This window comes from Austrofundulus limnaeus, unplaced genomic scaffold (genome assembly GCF_001266775.1).
Source record: "Austrofundulus limnaeus strain Quisiro unplaced genomic scaffold, Austrofundulus_limnaeus-1.0 Scaffold290, whole genome shotgun sequence".
NCBI lineage: Eukaryota > Metazoa > Chordata > Actinopteri > Cyprinodontiformes > Rivulidae > Austrofundulus > Austrofundulus limnaeus.
The window spans coordinates 482,575-490,099 of record NW_013952692.1 but is presented as its reverse complement, the minus strand read 5'-3'; positions in this window follow the sequence as shown (position 1 = coordinate 490,099).

Sequence of the window (7,525 nt, the reverse complement as noted above, 5' to 3'; positions counted from 1 at the left end):
TCTACTGGAGATGGAGTGTAAGCCCTCCCATCACCTTCTTCTGGAGCCCACAAGGGGATGTGGAGGGACCTTTTCTTTTGCGTTCCCACGTAAAAGTTTTTTTGAGACTGGGACAGTTGCAACACTTTTTTGCATTTGACTATGTTACTCAGAGATGGTTTGAATTAGACAAACCAAATTTTACTACAACAAACTTACATCTGTCTGTTAATAGTCAAAACCATTTATAGATGGTTAAAGCATGTACTTTCTTCACAATTTGCATTTGAAAATGAAAAGTCAGATGTTGCAACTGACCCCGGGGACCATTGCAACATTGTTTGGCGGTAGTTGTAACATAACATTAATACAAGATATTACACTGTAAATAAAAGTTTTATTATTTTTATATTTATATTATTGCTAAATTAATAAAACTGTAAGTTATAATGATATTACAGTGTTATTTATTTATTCTTTTTGATCAAATGACAAATATAGATTTGCCTTGATGAGTAGACCTTATATGTCAAAGACTCTAATTGATATAAAATACAGTTGACTTTTTGAGACAAGGATAATAGATCAATTTGTGAGGCAATTAACTTTTGTTTTGCCTATTGTCACTGTACACCTACATTATGCAAAATTTACATTGAAAGAAACTGGGATTTTAAAACCATTTTTGAAAACAACAACTGCAGAAAAAACATCTTAAACACTTTTATGTTTTAAACTATAAAACTGTCACGAATACCCCTTACCCTTTTAAGTGCAAACTTATATTCAACATCTTAATATCATCTTTTTGTGCTCTGTTTTTATATGGATTTATCGTATGGGGACAGTTGCAACAGTCCTCCTTCCTGTCAGCCATGATAAAACCTCATGTTTTAGCTAAATAAGCTGATTTGAATACATGTTAACTATATTAGTTAAAAGTCAACATACCACTTGTTTAAATCATTTAAGTTTGAGCTGGATCACAAAAACAGTGACAAGAGTACAACAAAAATAATGCTAGGCAAAAAAATAAAAATGCTTTGGGACCTCAAAAACAGTTTTATTTTTATTTTTTCAAATAAATCCTGGAGCAGTTTTTGAAACTGCTTACTTTTCTTTGCAAGGTGATACATCTAACTAAACATGTACGGTGTGAGTGTCATCATTATAGCTTGTTTCTGTTTGGAGAAAAATGACGTGTTGCAACCGTCCCTTGTTGCTTCTGTCCCCGGTCTCCCTATAGTTTTATTTACTGTGCTGGTTTTCTAACAAATTCAAATGCTCACCATTATATGGAAGTTAATGTCCCACTGTAATTCAGCTTCAGAATGAACATATCACAGCCAAGCATGGAGTTAAACGTAATATGCAGATATTTTAACTCTATGCAGTCATACAATTTAGTTTTAGTAACCAGATATTTCAAAATAAAAGTGTTGAAGTTAACACAAGGCCCCACATGTCCCCTCGTGGACTCTATATATTCTGTCTTGTGCCCAATGACAAATTGATTTAAAAAAATGTCAGGATCTGGGATTTTGGTTATGTCGTGTGAGTTATTTTTCTGTTTGCTTTTTAAATTTTTACTTATTTTTTAAGATGTTCTTTGTGTTTTGTGATTGTTTTTAGTTCTGTTCCTTCTGTTTTCATTGGATTAATTTCCATGTATTTCTTCCTGCTACCAGCCACTTCTCCCTCACTCTGTATTTTTTCAGTTGGCCTGCCACGTCCATATTTCCACCTGTTCCCTGTTACATCAGTGCTGCAGTCACTCCATTCGTCAGCCCTGTCTTTTTAAGCTTAGGTTATGGTTGACGCGACGCATAAGGCGAGAGGGAGTTTGCGTCAAAAGTTACGCAACTGCGACATCCCCGCCCCCGCACGTTGGCCCCGCGTTGTGTCCTGCCGTGTGGTCATGCACCTCCGAAATTTTTTGAAGGTCCGCAAACGCTGCGCGCCACTCGTCGCGAAGGTGCTCTCGCTGAACAGGTCCAAATGTACCGGCATCTGTATGATCCCTCCATGAGAGATCATAAAGACAACCAGATGGAAGGAAATAGCAACGGCTTTAAAGAAAGATGAGTTAATATGCCGGACGACATGGAAAAATATTTGCGACCTGTTTGTGATCCTGGAGGAAACAAACCAGTGTTGCTCTCTCAGTTCGTGAAGCACAGAGAATCAGATAATAGGAAAAAAGAGGTAAATGTGGTTACTTTGTTATGTGTGACGTCAAGCGTTTCTTCTTCTACACTCTTCCCGACTACTTTTCCGCTGCTTTGGCACCGTACTGCCGTCTGTCTGTGACGGAAGAACAGCGATAACATGAACCTCAACTATGTTTTCCACACAGCGCGCGGCTCAAGGAACGCGCACACTCCGCGGAGCTTGCGCAACAACCCAAAGCGCGACTATAACCCAGCCTTTAGTCTCTCAGCTTTAACTCAAGGCCTAAACATTCAAATTGTATTTGAGTTCCTTGTGCCCTCTGCATGGGTCTAAACTCTACAAATTGTGACAAAAAGAAACCTAATGTCTGCAGGAACAAGTCAAAACCCCAAATCTGACATCTGCAAAACTCTTCTGAAAATATTTTATTGGATACTGTTTAAAAATTTACAACTAGATGTAATTTCTTGCCTATAGGGGCTTTATTTTTTTATATTAAATAATTATTTATAGCTAGCTTCAGAGCATGCCATCCTTCTTATTGTTCATCTCTGACTGCTCTCATATGATCTCATTAGAAACCTATTGTTTTCTCCGGTTAACCTCTGTTTTTGGTTTGTTCCGAGGACCTTCAATCATTCTGTCTCAGCAGTGCTTTCCGGGCACTATGCTTGTAACCCTTGACCTTTTTAGTATTGGTTTCTTGTAATGATGGTGATCTACTGTCGGCAGTGAAGTTCATTTTGCTCTGGGGTTTGCTGGAATTTATCAGCTAAAGGTCTACACTGTAAATGAAAATGGATGACTGAAAAAAAGAAAACAAAAAACAAAGCCTCTGGAGAAAGCGTGACATACCGCACACAAAAGATAGTGTTATTTTCTGGCAGATTACCTGACTATAACTGGAGAATTGATGGTTGTTATGCACTATGTATATATAACAGAAATGAAAAAAGTTATCAAATCTGTCCGTCAGAGTATGTTTTTTCTAAAGTGTTGTTCAGATGCTGAATAAAAGATCAGGGTTTTTAATTAAAAAGCCCCCAAACCCAAAGTCAATCTGGTACACCAACTCAAGAAATAAAACTCAAATAAACTGTAGCCAATAAAAATTCAACCCCTTGAGGGCAGCCCTTATTGGTCTGATCAGGCAAGACTTCTTTGTTCTACTGAAATTGAAAAGTTTGAAATATTTCTTGTTTTTGTTTTTTACAAAACAAGCTTTTTTCATCCCATTTTTTTTTTAATAATATGTGCAAAATATACACTTTGTAATGTTTTGTAGAGGCTGTTAGTTTCTGTAGTAATGCATTTTCCTGTTAGTAGTGCTAGTAATTAGTGTTTGTTTTCCTTTGTGCTGGATTATGGTAATCAAGTTGCTTAAAACATTTCACAGAACTAAGATGGATTACCTAATCCTGAAAAGTACACATGGGATTACCAAATTAGTCTCATGCTGATCCTGATTAAACTTTTTTCAAACAACTAAGAACAAGGTATTACATCTTTCAGATTAAAGACACGTAAAATATCAATGACAGTCAAAAGACTCAATAATGTTAAAGGAATCTGCTGATAAATGCAAAAAATAAAATGAAAAGACTAGAAAGATAACTGTCGAGACTAAAGATTGGGGATCAAGCAGGATGATGCAGCACCAAGACATTTGGCATTCAAGCATGAGGCTTTTTGCAATACTTTTATTAGACCAGTAAAATTAACATTTGATATGTTTTCAGTTTTGGAAAAAATACACAAAGCAGACATTCTGTCACAAATCCTGATTTCAACTTTGAAGTTCGGAACACAAAACCCCTCTGAGAAAAACATTATTTAGCTTTTGTTTCTTCCTTTTTTTTGTTTCAAACTTTATTAATTTCTTAAAAACAAAATTCTACGTAAAATAAAAAGAAAAGAAAATACAAATACAATAAAAAGAACGGTCGCAGAGAGAAGAAAAAACAATCTTGTATTATCTGCTCTTTTTTTCCTCAAATAAATTCAAACAATAATAATCTTCACTTAACAAAACAAAACAAATAAATCTTCCTAGAACAACAATTTATATGGCTACATATTATACTATTTCACATTTTTTCAACATAATTTATTTATTACTTTATTTATGTAAGAGTACTTACAAATAAGTAACAGATCAGATTGACATTTGTTTGATGGAGAAGATTTTTTTTAATCTAATTGGCCTCATTTGAAATATTAACACTATATTTTTATATTAAATTGTAACCATTATTTTACTCATTTAATCATAAAGAAAAGTAATGCATAATCTGCACTTGTGTGCACACATGCAGAATATTCAACTAAAATCAGATAAAACTGGATATTATATCTATCAGTTGTGACATATTATCAGCCTGAGTTTGCTTATTGTGTTGTCCAAACAGCATAATTAAATGTGTATTTATGATGACGGACACATGAGCATACATGCAGTTTACACACAAACATGTATGTTAAAAGGTTCACAGGCTCTGAAGGAATAAGTCACCACAGTTTTGTGGAAAACTGTCATTATCATGCTGCATTCATGATCAGCTGGCTTCAGTGCCTCTGCTTGCTCATGAAGACCCGTGGGATCGAAGAGAAAATATGTGGCTTGTGTGCATTTTTCATAATTGGCTTTAAGGTGAGACAAGTGTTTGAGGTGTTTGTGCAGACTCCAAAACAGGCTGTTTGAATTCAGACACTGTGCTTCCACGTCTCCAGTGCTGCATTTGTTGATGCACTGCAGCATTATTGTCTGTCCTCGCTGAAGTACGATTCAGAACCAGATTTTGTTTTAGTGCTCTTCACGATCATGAACGTCTCATTTTATTCAGATGTTTGCTATTTGAATGCAATGACAATAATATAAAATAATAAAATAACTTCCCTCACCATGGGTCTCTGATATTTTGTGGTTCTCCTTGGCCCGGCAAATATGTTGCAGGCTTTATATGTCGACTCTCTTGTTTCTATGCAAACACGTGAGCACTATTGTGAATGATGACAGCCCCCAACACAGCTGCCCTTTTCCAACCATTTATTGTGTCCAATTTTTACAACACCTCTGTTGTTTGTGCTTGAAGTGTGGTGTTTGGAGATATGAAGGGACGAGAAAAAAGAAAGTTCATTCCCCTTTGTGCACTGAAAGTCACCAAAACAAAAGTGAGCTGGCTCATAAAATAAAATGTCATCAGAAAATAACACTGGGAGTCACGGAGTGAGCAACCACCGCTCTGTGAAAACAATAATGGCAGCTTTATGCACTGATCTGAAGATTTGATGGGAAGATTTTCCTACATTTGGATAAATCCAGGCAGAGATAGCTTCAGCTTCTCAGCTTTTATGCTAAATTAGGCCAAGCGGTTATTGGCTGTGCACTGGGTGCTCTTTGTTTACAAGAAAACCGATATCTTCATACTTTTAAATGGAAAACTCTCTAATCTCAGTCCAGCAATTGTATTTTTTAGCGGAGCTTCACTTGGCATGTTCACACTGAAAAAAAGCCACATCCTACAGACAGATTTCTTTCCCTTTAGTCCTTGGAAACACAACAATATATTTTCTCAACTGACAATCAACTTGATGATAAACATATGTTCCAAAGGCCTTTTTATCAGCCGTACTGTGAGTGACTCAGGAGTGGTTTTGACATGATAGACTGAGATAGGAATGCAGATTAAGGCTAAAGGTGAGTCAGTGAGGTGATGGCCATCTATTCGATTATCATCAAGCACAGATGCAGTCAGACCAAATGTCTCAGCTCTGCCATATTTGCACAGGTGTCTCATTAGTGTTTCTGGCAATCTCCCACACATCACTGTGGCCAACTGATTGACTGTTGTTGGTACACTTTGTCCCAGAGTTTCAAACATAACGCACCTATTTTAATTTAGAAGACATCTTTTTCCTCTTGCGGGAAATGCTAACCTGATTCTGTGGGCACCAACGTTTTATGCATGATCCGGACAGATGAATAGATCTAACTTTAAAATGTGTGGATTTCATTCAAGATTCAAGATTTACTTTGTTTTGTACACGTACAATATCAGTGAGATGGAAAAAAATACAGCAACTCCAACTCTGCTGGACATATACAAGCAACGGGAGTTAAAAATGAAAACATAAAAGTATGTATGGAAATAAATAAATCTGCAGTTGAGATATGATGTGCAGAGAAAAACTAATCTTATCCCTGCCTTTTGTCCTTGAGAAGTGAAGCTTTAAATAACTGGTTATGTTGGAAGACGTCTAAAAGTTATTTTGTTCTTTTCAAATTTAAAGGAATAGTTCAGCCTATGATATTAACTGCATACAATTCTGTGTCATTCTGGAATAGGTCTATAGCTGCCAATAGTGGACATATCTTCAGCTAATGCTGCCATTTTCTCCCTAAACTGCTGTGACCTGATTGTGTTACACTGAACTGAGCGTTCACGTATTTGCTCCTGTTTTGTCATTTCTATAAATTTCAGCTAACCGTGCTGACGTCAGGTAGTTAGCAGACTCGTTTTTAATTTCTGTCTATGTGCTTTGAAGAGCTATCGAAATAATGCACAGATTCAATCATCCGCATTTTTCTAGTGACCCCCTGAATTATAAGGTAACGAATGGGATCTGAAACCTTGAAATATGTATTTTTTTTCACTACCAACAATAGGAATGCATGTTGGTTGGTTTGTGTCATTGATTGAGGAGTTTTATTTACAAAACAAAAGTCCGTTTTTTTAAATGGTGTCCATTTTCTGGCTTCCAAGATGCATCAAGTTGATTGATGTTGCAGTTTGGTGATAAGAACCATGTAACATTATTTTACATTTTCTGCAACTTTTACATTGGATTTTTTCAAAGGTTTTTTTTTTTGTTTTGTTTTTTTTAGGATACAATATGCTTCCTACAGAAAAAAATGTGAATATTTTCCAGTGGTGGAGAAAGTACTCAAACACTGAACTTAAGTAAAAGTACAAATAAACAGACAAAAATGTACTCTAGTAAAAGTAAAAGCACCACATCAACATTTTTATTTGAGTAAAAGTAAGTAAGTACTTGCTTTTAAAAATACCTAAGCATTAAAAGTAAAAGTACTTGCTTAATGTATTCCCTAATGGTCCACAATATTATGAAGTGTGTCCATGTATATTTTAAATACATCAATGGTGTGCGATTTTAGTGAACAATGCTGCAGTTTGTGTTGACCCTCTGTGACACTGTTCACACTGGGTGTGATTCTGTGCATCATCACAGATTGTGACAACGGCTACAGAAGCTGTAAATTTGCCTCCATCGTCCTTTATCAAATCTCAACAAGTCGTTTTTTAATCAAATCTCAACAAGTCGTTTTTTTTGAACCAGTTAAATTGAATAACAC